General features: G+C 33.2%; 1 pseudogene; it reads left to right on the top strand.

The window, feature by feature from the left end:
- Positions 1-2,696: 2,696 nt before the first annotated feature.
- Positions 2,697-2,815, top strand: LOC111744507 (annotated as a pseudogene).
- The last annotated feature ends 11,895 nt before the right edge of the window (positions 2,816-14,710 follow it).

The raw sequence follows: 14,710 nt of genomic DNA, 5'->3' as shown, positions 1-14,710 counted from the left end.
GATTCAACTGAAGTTACTGCAAGCCTGAAGTTATTAAAAAGCCTAAAGATTCATATTCTTCAAGCAATAATGCAGGCACTTCTGTAGAATCTGTCCACATATATATTTTATAATTTTAATGGGCATGTATGTACATATATATGTATAATATATGTCTGTGTATATATGAATATATATTTATGTTGCTTCTTGAAAAATCATTGCCATAACAAGAGTCAGGGATCTTCACTGTCAATGTTTGCTACACCATTGTCATTCAATAATTAAATAAAGAAATTCACGAGCTACTTATATTCAGTTAAAGTGTTAATGAGTTGGCAAATTAAGTTCCGCAGAGTTCTTAAATCTCAGATTCAATCTGAAAATTTCTGTTACTGATTAATGGAATAGAGTATATAACTCTTCTCATCCATAGAACATTGAACAGAAATATACAATGAGGGAAAAATGGAAGCATTTGGAAATTCTCAGAAAGACCAAAAACTCTAAAGACAAGCAAATTGAATTATTAAAAAAGAAACAAACGAACAAACAAAACACTCCTGTATGAGTAAATTTACAGATAAAAACAGAAGAATCTTCCTTAGAAAAGAGTTGATGAGGCTTGTATATCTAAAATTGAAATTTTGAATTGCTGTAGCCAAGACACTGAAAGAGAATTTTTGTTAGCTATTCTCATCAATGAGGAAACCACACATGCATAAAAGAGTGTAGAACTAGGATAAATGAAAGCAGCAGGAAGATTTATTGAATATTGAGAAAAGAGAAACTTGAGACCAAATTGATTACTTTTTTTCTTTTGTAACAGATTCTAAAAGAAATTAAAAGTTAAAGTCAGAAATCTATATGTACAAGTTATGAATAAATATACTTAAGGTAATTACATAAAAACTAGATATAATTATTCCTTCATATGGATTTCATCATTTTCATGTAATCCTTTGTTGTCTTCATAAATTTGTAAGTTAAAGATCCTTTTTATGTGTTTAGTGTTGTCTATAATTTAATGAATAGTAATTACCAAGTTTTTGAGCATTTATTATTTACCAGGCATGACACAGAGACAAAATTTTATTTATTCTTCTTTTTATTCTTAATAATAATATTATGAAGTAAATATTATTTTCCTATTCTTCAGATATGATAAAAACTTTAAAGTTTAGTGATTTTCCTAACTGCACAGGTAATGAATGAATCCTGCCTAAGTAAATCAGATGAGTATCTAATGAAGTCCTACAGATAAGGTTTTAGGGCCCAGAAGCAAGCACACTAAATTGGCAACACCATAATAGCATTAAGTATGTCACTTTACATGGCCTAATTATATGTGATGCATGGGTATACCACAAATTACTCAAGTCACATATAATCTTGGTGTAGCCTTTGATATAGAGAAACCTCCCGTGTCCACAGCAGAGGTCGGCAAATTTTTCTGATAGGGGACAGGTAGTAAATATCTTAGGATTTTACTTAGGATGCAGACAGGCTGTACTGCAACTCCTCAACTCTGTTGTTATAGCACAAAAAGATCCATACAACAAAGAAATGAATGAGCATGGCTGTGTTCCAACGCAATTTTTATTTATGAACATTAAAATTTGAATTTCATATGATATTCATGTGTCATGAAATATTCTTGTTGTTATTTCTTTTCAACCATTTAAAAATGCAAAACCATTCTAAGCTCTGGGACCATATCAAAACAGATGGTGGACCCAATTTGGCACACAGGCTATAGTCTTCTGACTCTACTCTACAGTGTCTAAAGTTCTTACTGGTAATGGCTTAGGCACTTGAGTATTCATAAAATATAGTATAACTCTATCTTGCTATTTATAACCAAGGTAACTTTTAATTTACTATTTGGTGCATCACTTTAATTCATTATTCAGCTTTAAAGTGATGTAATTAATTATGCCCATAAAATACACGTTAACTAATCCCCAGTCATATCATAAAGAACAGATGTAAAGCTTGTCTGATTATTAAAATGAAGTAGTATTTTTCAAATTAGAACTTAATCATAGTTCTGGGTTCAAGGAGAAAGGCCTTGGAAAGTTTTTGAACATTTGACTGAGTAACAGTTTGGAAATTTTTATTCTAGTAAATCTTAAAATGTTTTTCAAGAAAGTATCTTACAAGATTCCTAAGAAATAAAATATAAAATGTCTAACCTTTTCTCTAAAGTATTCCACTGGTACTTACACGTTTAGCTATCATAAATAAGTTTTGTGTGTTATTTATTTTTCCTAATTTTTATTTTTTTAGAAATAATATGCCCATCATTTTACTTTTTTTGATCAGTTTTCTAATTAAAAAATAGGTTATGTGACTTATAATTTAGTTTCAAAAATCCCTTTTAATTTCATGGTTTCTTCAAAATCAAGACCTACTCAGAAGCAAAAACAGAAAAAACAGAATATCTGACCTGTTGTCCATTTTGACAGACAAAGCCAAACATCAAGAGTTCTTGTGTGTAATTGCACCTTTTGGCACATTTAGGGATCATATACAGTAAGTCCCAGAAACTACCAGTGCTATCAACTTTATTTTCTTCTAACAGTTGTACTATCAAATTAAGTGTCTTAGGGCACTTTTTCCCTACCTTTAAAATTAACAGAAGAAAAAAGGTATATTTCTTCTTTTGGGTTCTGAAATAGCCACACATCAAACAAAATGAAAAAAAAAAAATAATAATCTACAGCCACGCTACCCTGAACAAGCCTGATCTCGTCTGATCTCGGAAGCTAAGCAGGGTTGGGCCTGGTTAGTACTTGGACGGGAGGCCACATAGGAAGACCAGGTGCTGTAGGCATAAAATTTAAAAAAAATTAAAGGATTGCAAGCTGACAAGGTCCTTGCAATTTATGAGGTCAACCAAGGGTTGCCTTACCTAAAACAACAACAACATCAACAATAACAACAACAACAAAACCTAATAATAGCATAATATTTGCCATATTTCTCCATTGATAATAATTCCTTTACAGGCATTTAATTGATTCAAGAATTGAGTGATCCTGACCATAATACTGCCATCATTTCTGCAATGATGGCTTTGAGGTATGTCAAAGTGGCCCTTCTTTTACAGAAGCAAAGGCTGTACAAAGTTTGATCATTAACATTAGAGCAGTTATAATGCAATATTACAGAAAAGCTGTTAAAAAACAAACACAGGAAGTCAGAGAAACTGTGACTTTCATTTTTACGAAGTACTGTATTAGTCAATAAATTCTTATATACTTTTCAGTTGATTCCCACAGCAATACTTAGTAAAATCAAGGCAAGGAGATCTTTCCAAAATAGCAAACTTCTCTCTACTTTGCCACACGATGACTGGTCATGAGAATCGAAGAAGCTAGAATTGCCCACAGTATATACTACTTGAAGTGTACTAGGAGATAAAACCTTCCTTATAAGTACAGCAACACCTAGAAATACATCCAGCATATACAAGTCAAAGGAACGGAATCTTCATTCACCAAGATTAGTGAGATGGATGGCAAGAAAAATTAAGGCTGTACAAGAGAAGATTCTGAAGAGATACAGTGGAATTATTGACAATACTCAGCAATCATAGGAAATTAATTGTAAGAGGAAATTTTAGAGGAAAAAAAAAAAGAGGTTTATATTTGGTGGGAAAATGGTTACAGAATCTGTTAGGCTGTCTCAATTTTTGATGGACCCTGTGCTGTAGGAGGACATTTTTCAGCAAAGCTTCACTCTTTGTCATTTGACTGACTCCATATTCCCCATTCCCTTTTGAATGGATATCCCTATGGGAAATGGCATTGCTCAATAGGACTAGAGAGTTCTGTTGATCAGTGAGCTATGAAAAATAAAGTAGTGATCTAGGGCTGAAGTGTATAAGAAAAGAGACATTCAGGGAAACAAGTTAGAATAAAATGTGAATTGGGCTATGGAAAAATGAGAAATAAAAGTGGTGGTAATTGTTAAAGAACCCATATATTCTTCTTCTTTTTTAGCCCTCAACATACAAGCTTTGGAAGTTGGAACTTTGGTTGCGGGCTTTAAATTGTAAGCATGCTAATCGTCAACTTTGTGGAAATTGTATTTAGCTCCAATCCATCTGCCTAGTAGCTATTGCAATTTGTTATGTCACAATTTCAAATATTTTGCCTTCAGTGTCCAAAACTAGAAATAGAACGAAAGACATCTCCATGACTTTGTCTTTCCCTTAATGGCAACTTTCTGAAGCCCTCCGACTTCTGACTCCTTATGGCTAGGGTGTGAAATGTCATTCCATTTCTTCCCATTTGACTTGGCATATATTAAGGAGATAGAAAAAGGAACAACAGTTCATTGGAATGAAGCCCTGAGTAAGTTAAATGCCTGCTGAATAAATGTGCAGTATCTCTTTCCCAGGCCTAGGTAATTGCTTTTTTTATTTATCTCAAACCATTTTCATCCTCTCCCATCACCTAATAGAGTTGCTCCCCGCACACAGTGGATTTTCATCACAGAAGCTCACAGGATGCAGGCTTTGCTGATAAAAAAATAAATAAATAAAATCATGGAGTCCATATTACAGCAAGCAGAAGCTGAAGTTTTACATTTATATATTAAATTAAAATTGCTTTCTGCTCATATTATACAAAATGTAAATTGTGGCTCAGTCAGGCAGTAGACAGAAGTTGGCTGCCTTTTGAGCAGAAATGTCTGAAAGTTCTATTTCAGGGCAAACACTCTTCATGAGCCATAGGACACTTATTAATAAGTTAATATGGTGGTATTTATTCTAATCACATATAGTATCTGTCTTATGCAAGAGTGAAAGTCTAGGTAAAGGAAGAGAACGTTAATATCTTTTAAATAAATGTGACTGATAAATACTCCCTTTAAAGTAAATGAAAAAAAAATCAAATGGAAATCAATAATTTTAAGTGAATAAAAATAAAGCCATGAAATGAAAAATGCGTTATCACTCTACACTGAACCATTATCTATGTCAAAAGATTTACTCTTTAACATTTATCAGGCCTTTATATTTGTCCCCTTAACCAGACACTCAAGGAACTGTGATCTACAGTCTGTGCAATTGTTTTAGTGAATAAAAAACCACTGGCCCTAAATTATAAAAAAAAACACATTTCGGTAATGAGACATCTTTTTCATTATTAAAATGTGGATTATTTCACAATGCTCTGTAGGCTCTATAACTAAAAGATATTTACCACTAGTAGACACATATGGACAATAAATATGATAACACAAAACAGTTATGCTTTGTCTGTTTTTAGACAGCATAATGAAAATATGCCTGATTTTAGAGAGACTAACACTTCTACAGAAAATAGTACATGTGACTTCAAATTTGCTTCAGTTTTTTCTGCTCTTGGACTTGACAGATAATGACTGTTCTAGTAAACAAATACTTAGTGTAGTAATTAATCATTAGATCAAGAACGGCCCACACTCACACGTTCACTTTCAGAACAGACACCGCAATTCATTATGGCCACTCTTCCACCAACTCAATATTTGTATGCAGACGACTCAATAGCACACACAGCAGTGACTAGTAATAGTCTTGTGTCTCAGTTTTTTAATCTTTAATATAGGTAGACAAAAGCTCTGGATTATACAGTTTCAGGTAAAATTAAGAATTATATAACTAAAAGGTTTTTTTTTTTAATAGCATAACGTCATTTTAACAATGCAGAAATTAAAGTCAACCACAGTGAAGTGATTTGCTCAAATCAGCAATTATTTGTCAAGCAGAAAAGGAGAAAAAAATTAGTCCAACCCATTAGTTTCACAGATAAAGAAACTGACACAGAGCAAAAACATGTACCCAAGAACAGGTGTCAAATTTTGTGCCAACTTCAATCAACCGAGGTGGCTTTCTGGACTACTGTGCTGAGAAGAATTCTAAAGCTGAGTCAGAGCCAAATGGATCAGTTGATCAAATAGCAATGTCTCTGAGGTTTGAGGATAGCAAAGGGCAGAAAAATAAATAAAACATGTTATACAATATCCTTACTTAATGTCCTTATTTTGAAACCAATCACACCAAAATAACCTCATGATAATGACTGGATTCCCAAAAAGCACCCTCCGCTTTTGAGGAAAGATTGGTTTTGTCATGTTTGTATAACTATTCTAGTTAATAGGTAAGCAATATTGCTCAATAGCTATAAATAAGTTGGTATTCTGATTTACTACAACAGTTCTGTGAACATAGTTAATGCTCCTGAGATCTAGTCTTAAAGTGATGACAAATTTGTATTTCTGCACCTGCAGTTTCAAGGTCAAATTCTGGAATATGGTAGCATCACCAAGGTAAGACGATGCCATTTGGGGAAAAGCTAGCTGGCTTTCTCCTTTTGACAAGCCTCTGTTTCTTCATGTGCTTCAAAGTTCCATCCAGTATATTTGCACCTAATTTTAGATAACAGTATAGAAAATCACAACTTAGAAAATAAATTGGAATATTTCACTTTAAAGAAGTGTTTCTCACAAGGTTTCTAATAATAACAAACTCCCTGATACACTTAAAATAAGTTTTGATTTGCCCAAATTATTTAAAAATAACTCCTCAGTAGCATAGATCTACTGCATTAAATAATATTCATATGTCCATAAATGATATCCATCAGAAAAAAAGCAAATAATTGGTAATGCAAAACTATTTTCTCATTCTAAGAATCATATAGCATATGGCATTTCACAAGATCTGCATTTGAAGAGTGCTGTTATTATTATTCCACTGCGGAGTCACTAAAAGCAAAACAGATGCAGAAAAAGGATTACAAAATCAGCTAGGAAAAACATCATTGTCAAGAAATTGTTTTTGAAGAAGAGCTTGAGCCAAGTTCAAGGAATTTTATTTCTTTTCTGGACAATTGTTTAATTTTATGCAAGTGGGCATATTTGCCTTATTTGGATTAAGGACAGACACAATATAGCTTTTCACAGTTTCTTATTTATCATTCATACATGTTTACAAGACTATAGAGATATTAAGTATATTTTACCAGTCTCTCTGGTGGTTGCTATTTCCCCTCAGCACCCCCATGCTGCTACTTTCTCTTATCTTCCTTATGCCTAGGTTGCAAGAATAGGAGTTTAAGACTATGAAAAATACATTCCCATTTCACACCCTGAAGGAAGACAGACAAAGGCAAAAATTAAAACACGAGGCAGAATAAATCGATGTCACTTTGACTATCCCATTTTGGAAATATATTTGTGAAGCTTTCCTAGTACCACTAGCAATTCTAATAAATTGTTCATCCGTACGACAATGGCCTCACTTGCCAGTGATAGTCCTCAGTCAAAGCTTTCTTTCTGGCTTTTACCATCATAGCAGAAAATAGAGTTGTTAGTTTTGTTGCAATTTTCTTTAACAAACCTCACAAAATTGGTGTACTTGTAGCATGGATCTGAAAATTGCCATTTCTTCTTCAAGAAAAATACAGTGGTAGGGAACTTAAACTAAAATTGCATAATGGATTATCAAGAAATAACTGTTGGCAAAATAGTGGAAAGTTCTTATTTTTATAATCAGACAATAATTTGAAAAATATTTATCATATTTCTTCAATGGTAAAAGGAATCTCAGTTGATGTTTTGCTAGTCTATGGTACCATACATAAAGAATTAATGTTACCTTATGATCACTTTTGAATTACAAAACTGCAAATATATGTAATTGGGGGAAGGTGATAGAAGAGAGGAGAGGGAAAGAGAGAGAATGGAATTTTGCTAAGAAATTCTACCTACCATTCCAATCACATGAATGCACTGGGACAAATAAATGTTATATTACCCCAGTAAGACTCATTCCAATGAGACTCTCATGGTATGAGACTAATTAAGCTTGAAATAGTAATTTCTTATTCTTACAACTCATGGAAAGAATGTTGAAATGGTTTTTCAATTGTAGATGGTCCCTGACTGACAATAGTTCGAATTACGATTTTTTTTTTTTACTTTACAGTGGTGTAAAAGCAATACACATTCATTAGAAACCATATTTTAAATTTTGAATTTTGATCTTTTCCTAGGCTAGAGATATGTAGCGCAATACTCTCTTGTGATGCTGGGCAGTGGCAGCGAGCCACAGCTCCCAGTCAACAATGTGATCATGAAGGTAAACAACAAATGCTCTGCACTGCATTCGATGTGTTAGGTGATTTTGTTCAACTGTAGGCTAATGTAAGTGTTCTGTATTTAAGATAGGTTAGGCTAAGCTATAACGTTTGGTAGGTTAGGTGTATTAAATACATTTTTGACCTCTGATATTTTCAACTTACGATGGTTTTAGTTGACGTAATCCCATTGAAAATGGAGGAGCAGCTGTACTGATATATGATATTTTGTGTGAATTAACATCATTGTCATATTTTTTTTAAATGACAAGATGTTAAAGTCATATAGAAAAATTCTAAATAAAATGGAATAAAGGAATTTATACAATTACTTACAAAGACTAAGTTTATAATAATCTGGAAGAACCAATGAGTTGGAATTTTCATAATTTGTATATACCCACAGATCATATTTACATGATTTATTTTGACTACCATAGTTACATATGCTCATATGCTCTGGTTAAAAAATTTGCCATGCTGGGAATCTTTCGGTTGTTTACAGTTATTTTTTCATAATTATAAATAATGATGTGATAGCCATTGCTTAGGTGTTCTGAGAATCAATTTCAATGTGGGGTAAGGGGGGATTTCCCCACACCACCAAGCAACTCTCAGACAACAGCTGGGTGTCTTACAATTCAACTTAATTCTGACATTACAGATCTGTAGATATTGTCAGATCCCATAGGTAAAAGCTTGGTCTCACAAGACTGCTCCCTACTCCACACATACTTCAGATGCCAATGGCAAGGCTATATTATCACCTGTGCTTTTAACAGATCAGCTATAGATTGAGCCTTGGGTACAACTGCAGCCTTGGGTATCAAATGCCAGTCATAAGTCCAGGTTGTTACCTGTACTTCTGAACAAATGGCTAAAAACCAGACTCCCTCCTTGAATTGGATTTATTTGCTAGAACTGCTCATAAAACTCAAGAAAACTCTCTAGATTACAGGTTTATCTTAAAAGGATATAACTCAGGCACAGCCATATGAAAGAGACACATAGGACAAGGAATGGGCAAAAGGTGATAAGTTTCCAGGACTTCTCCAGGAACATCACTTTCCCAGAACCTCTACGTATTCACCAATCTGGAAGCTCTCTGAACCCAGTGCTTTTGGGTTTTTACAAAGGTTTCATTCCAGAGGCATGGTTGATTATAAATCATTGACCACTGGTAACTGATTCAACCTCCAGACCTTCTACACTCCCAGAAGATAAGGGAGAAAGACTGAAAGTTTCAACCCTCTAATCACCTGTCTGGTTCTCTTAGAACCAACTCTCATCCTTGGTATGGTTCAAAAGTCACCTCATTAAAATAACAAGACACACCTTTATCACCTTTATAGCTCTTATCACTCAGGAAATTTCAAGAGTTTTAAGAGTTCTGTGATGAAGGACAAATCATCCATCCTTGTCCATATTTTTTAAATCAAATTCAATAATTCTTGCTTAAGAGTAGGTTCTTAAGGATAAGATTACAAGCCAAATGCTACATATAATTATAAACTTTTCCTATTTTTTACAAGATTGCTTTCCTCAAAAGTATTTTCTAATTAGTTTAATCCCAATAGCTGTGTACAAAGGAATCCCTTGACAAACCTGCTCCTACTGAGTACCACTGTGGGGAAAAAAGTTAATTCTCTGCCATTTCTAAAAGCAAAGACATATTTAGGTAAAATAAATTGATATAAGCCCATTTCAACAAAAGCTTTATTGCATTCTCTAAAAGGAAGGCAAGATAAATTAGGTTAGTGCAAAAGCCATCCCTGCATATGCAAACATGGGGATACCTCTAACTTTCACATAATGCCAACTTACCCACATCTGCTTGGTTGGTGTAGCCAGTTCTTCTAGATATGAAGTGAAAAAAAGCACTTCCCTAGGCTCAGTAAGAGGTTTCTCAAAAACCTGTGCTCTGCCTTGTCATGCCTGTTTGAATTCTCTGAGATAAAAGTGCTACAGAAATTGAGGATCAATACCTCCTTCTGACTGAAAAATCAGTAAAGAGAAATCCTCACCCAAAGGTGTAATCATTTGTATTTGGAAATATTTGTCATGGTGCATTGAGCTGAGTTCCCCAAGTTTTCTGCACATGTCCTGTTCGAAGAGAAATGCAAAGCAGCTCCCACTGAAACTAAGTTGGTTCCACAGATACCAACTCTAATACTTAACTGAAATCTGTTTTGCATTTTTAAAGAAAGTATATTTTTTCTTAAATGCTACTATATAAGGCTTTCTAGATATATTATATTGTAGGTGTTCTGGTGACTTTGCAATTATATTTCAGTTAAAAACAAATATATATATATATATATATATATATATATATATATATGACATTAAAATTTACCTGATTTTCTTCTAACATTACTCTATAAAATAATTTGTAAATTTTTCAATGGGAATTATTTCTTCACTGATGAGACTTAAAAGCAGGTGACAATAGAAAAAAATTATATTTAGTAGCTTTTTTTGTGAAATGATTTTCAGATTTTATTCATTAAACCAAGACATTTTGGAATGCCTTAACTCAAATATTTGAGTGCATAAAATGCTGCTAAATTTGGAGGTTTTAAAGATAAATTAGGCAGTTTCTTCCCTTGAAAAACTCACACAGTTCATAGAAGAGATAAGATAGGTGTCCACTACAAAATTCTAAAACAGATTAATGGTGCACAGACCAAGAGAAAGGCAGAATGAATGAAGGCAGTAATGAGCGGATGTTGGATTAATAACTGTTTGAGAGCGATTCTAGGGTATCCAATGATAGCTTAGGTAAAGGCAAGAGTCAAGAATAAATTCAAGTTTTCCAGCTTGATATACCAAACAGGTGGCCATAATAATTAATATTTAATATTATTTACATATAAAGATATATATCTGTAAATTGATAAAGAGAGTGAATCAAGCATTTATCCTGCCTTATTCTGAACAAGACAGTGACAAAAGAGATCTTCACAGAAGTCATGCTGACAAATGAAGAGATGCTGTATTTTGAAAATCACCATTTTGCAATCCCTAATGAAATAATTAGGAACTGGGCAATGATAACTAATGAATTCTAAAATGATTAGGTAAAAAGCTGATAGGAAACTTTATTAAGAATGGTTCAGATGGACACAACCCAAACATACTAATCAATCATAGTGTCTTTGAAAGTAGAATCACCAGATGTGGTATGCTTCCTGATGTGATGCAATAACAAGTATATAGTCTCATCAGTGAAATATTCTTGGACAAATAAGATGAGGGCCTGAATCTAACCAAACCTCTAGATATAATCATCAGTAAACAGGAAATAAGGGTGAATGAGGAAGGGTTTCAACAACATCAAGGGAAAGTCAGCAAACAAATACAGAATAAGGGGCACTCTACAACTAAATGACAAAAATGATGTTAAACAAGTAAATACATGGAAAAAAATTTTAGAAGACACTTATGCAATATGTAGACATTGTTTGGATCATGAGTTGAAAAAATCAACTAGAAAAAATGCATTCATGTAGACAATCAGGAATACAATTAGAGACTAGATATTAGATGATACTAAACAATTGCTTTTTTTTTTTTAGCTGGGTAATATTTTGCTATGCATGTATGTGTATGTATGTATATACATATGTATAGTCTATCTGTGAGACATTTATATTGAAATATCTACAGATACAATTATGTGATAGCTGAGATTTTCTTTGACATGCTACTCAAGAAAATTATTAGAAGAAAAGGTGTATAAGACTGATAAAATGTTAATCTTCATTAAAGATAGGTAAATGAGTACATGGAGATTTATTATATTATGTTCTTTAATTCGGGGTATGTTTAAAAACTTCCAAATAAAAATATTTTAAAAATTCAAGAAACCATAATTACATGAAAATAATTAAAATGGTAGATTTGAATATATCATCCTTTTTTAAAATCTAAATAGATCTGGTAGACAAAAAAGAAAGGAGAACATAGTGAAATCAACTAAGGTAGTGTACAATCTTCATTCGCTGTATGTATAGAAAATATTGTGACTTGAATATAGGTTATTTCAATATATCCAGAGAAAGTTTGTAATACATTATGAAGTTTCCCATAAACTTTAATATTTTCAAAAAGTTGAGATTGTACAGCAACATTCTTTGATAATAATGTATTTCATTCAAACCAAAAATTCAAGATAAATTACTGTAGAGATAATTACAGAAACTTGAATAGAAATTGCATATTAGATAACATTATTTATATTTGACTGATATTAAATTTCTTGGATATGATGATGTGATTAAGGTCACATACAAGAAAGTCCTTGTTCTTATGAGAAGGCTGCTGAAAGATTTGGTGATGAAGTTTACTTCTCTCTGCAATTTAATAACTAAGCGAAAATATTTCATACACATATGCATACGTATACATATACATGGAGAAAGAGAGAGAGATGAGAAAGGATTCAAAGTTTGAAAAATGTTAACAACTAGTGAGTCTGGATGAAAGTTATACATGTATCATTATATTGTTCTTTGAACTTTTCTATAGTGTTGTGGGAGCTAAAAGAAAATTATTTTTCTTCCACCTTCTAAGTTCTTCTAGCTGGGCTAATAAAATTAACAGAGACAGTTTAATAGGGGGAAAAGGTCCAAAGTTGATCATGAGTGCACATTTAGAGGTGCCATAATGAGACCCCAAAAGACATTGGGCAGTTTGGTTTTTATATGCCATATGGACAAAGGAGAAATGGGGTAGTGATGGGGTTTCAGAAGGGGAAAACAGGCAATTTAGAGGTAGCCAAAAAGGATAGAACATACAGGGCAAGTCAAATTCCTGCTAGGCAATCCCGAAACAGAGACACAGTGAGGGATCTAATTAACAAGCCCCTGCTTAGAGCCTTCTTATCTAATGCTAAGGTGTATATGGTAAGATTCCTTTTCTGAAGCAGGCCTTTCCATCTTAATCTCTTAAACAGGAAAGGGGGAGAGCCAAAGGTTCTTTCTGAATATTTTATTTCTTAGTAACCAACTTAAAATTGATATTCCAGATAACACATTCTGAGGAGGCAAAACTTTGGTCTCTTTCATTGTGAAGATTATCATAGAAGAGAGTTGGGGAGAAAAATAAAATTGAAAAATAATAAACAAGTTGAATATTAAAATTTTACAAGTTAAAAAGTTAAGAAATGCATTAATTTGATTCCATGAGTCAAAGGGAAAATAAAAATATGAAATTACATTTTCTAGTTTATAGAACATTTTATATAAATATTTTCCTGTCTAAATGGTCACAGGGGCAGAAGCTGACTTGATCTTTAAGTCCTTTTAATCATAGGAATGCACAAGTCTAAATAACCCAAAACAATCATAATAAAAGCTGATATTTTCTAGCAATTTACAGTTTCTAGACAATGAATGACAAACTGCTTATATTACTTCATTTAACTTTCACCAGAAGCTCATGAGTAAGTGCAATTATCCTCCAACTTTACGGTGGCCCCATAGGCTGTTAAGTGTTGGAGTCAAGATTACCCCCCTTTATTATTATGCCTAGCATAAGCAGTCATCAGTTTCATCTTGCCCTTACCCATGAGAGCTGGCAGTCACCATGCTCCCATGAATAAAATGTCTACCTTAGCATAATGATTAAGTGTGTAGGCTCTGAAGGCAGCCAACCTGCAAATTAAATTTTTATTCCAATACTTACTTGCTGTGTGACCTTGGTCAAGTGATTTGCCCCCACTGTTCTTCATTTTCCTCAACAATAAAACAGAGATAGTATAGCTTTATAAGATTGCAAGATTACCTGAGATAGGTACATTTAAAGAACGTACCTGTTACAGAAAAAGTACCCAGTGTATGTTAGATACCATTATTGCAATAGCTTCTTGTGGTTTTGGGGGTAAAAAAAAAAAAAAAAAAAAATTATGTTCCAAAATAAAAAGCTTCAAGCAGAGACAGGGGCCACAGAGGTACTGAAAGTAGCAATATTTATCATTTATGTAGAACACAGCCTAAATTCAATTATATCTCCAAGTAAAGTACCTGCTATTAAGTATAAACTTAAAAAAAAAATTGTCAAATAACTGAATTTAACAAACGGTTTACAATAGATTGTTAAACAAAAATTTTAACTTCCATGGCTAAAAGTCTTAAAAGAAAGAGTTTATTAGGCCTTAGCTAGCAAAATTAAAAGAAAAAAGAAAAAGATCTGTCTTGGGGCATGGAGTCTAAACCACCAGCAACATGGTCAAGTAAGAAAGACAACATATCTGTCATCACAGTGTTAGGTAGCTAGGCAGACATGAGCAACGAAGGAATAGGGGCCCAGCCTGGAAACCGCCCAAAGAACACTCTAATGGTAGTAGAATTCTGGGTAAGTGCATGTGCACTAGGCAACGTGTTATATAGCAGACAAGTGTCAATCAAAATGACCTCACTTGCCAATCACCTAAGAATGCCTTTGGAGCCACCCATCACTGCCCAGATATAATTTAGAGATTCTCACTTCTGGCTGGTTGTTATAGCTCTTGTCACTAAAATCATGTACTTTCTTGGAGGGTGCTTTGTCTTTCTAAAATATATTTTTAATAAATCTTTTCTAAATCTCACTGA

Source organism: Pteropus vampyrus, unplaced genomic scaffold, assembly GCF_000151845.1.
Source record: "Pteropus vampyrus isolate Shadow unplaced genomic scaffold, Pvam_2.0 Scaffold136, whole genome shotgun sequence".
NCBI classification, from domain to species: Eukaryota; Metazoa; Chordata; class Mammalia; order Chiroptera; family Pteropodidae; genus Pteropus; species Pteropus vampyrus.
This window is presented reverse-complemented; position numbering and strand designations above follow the sequence as displayed.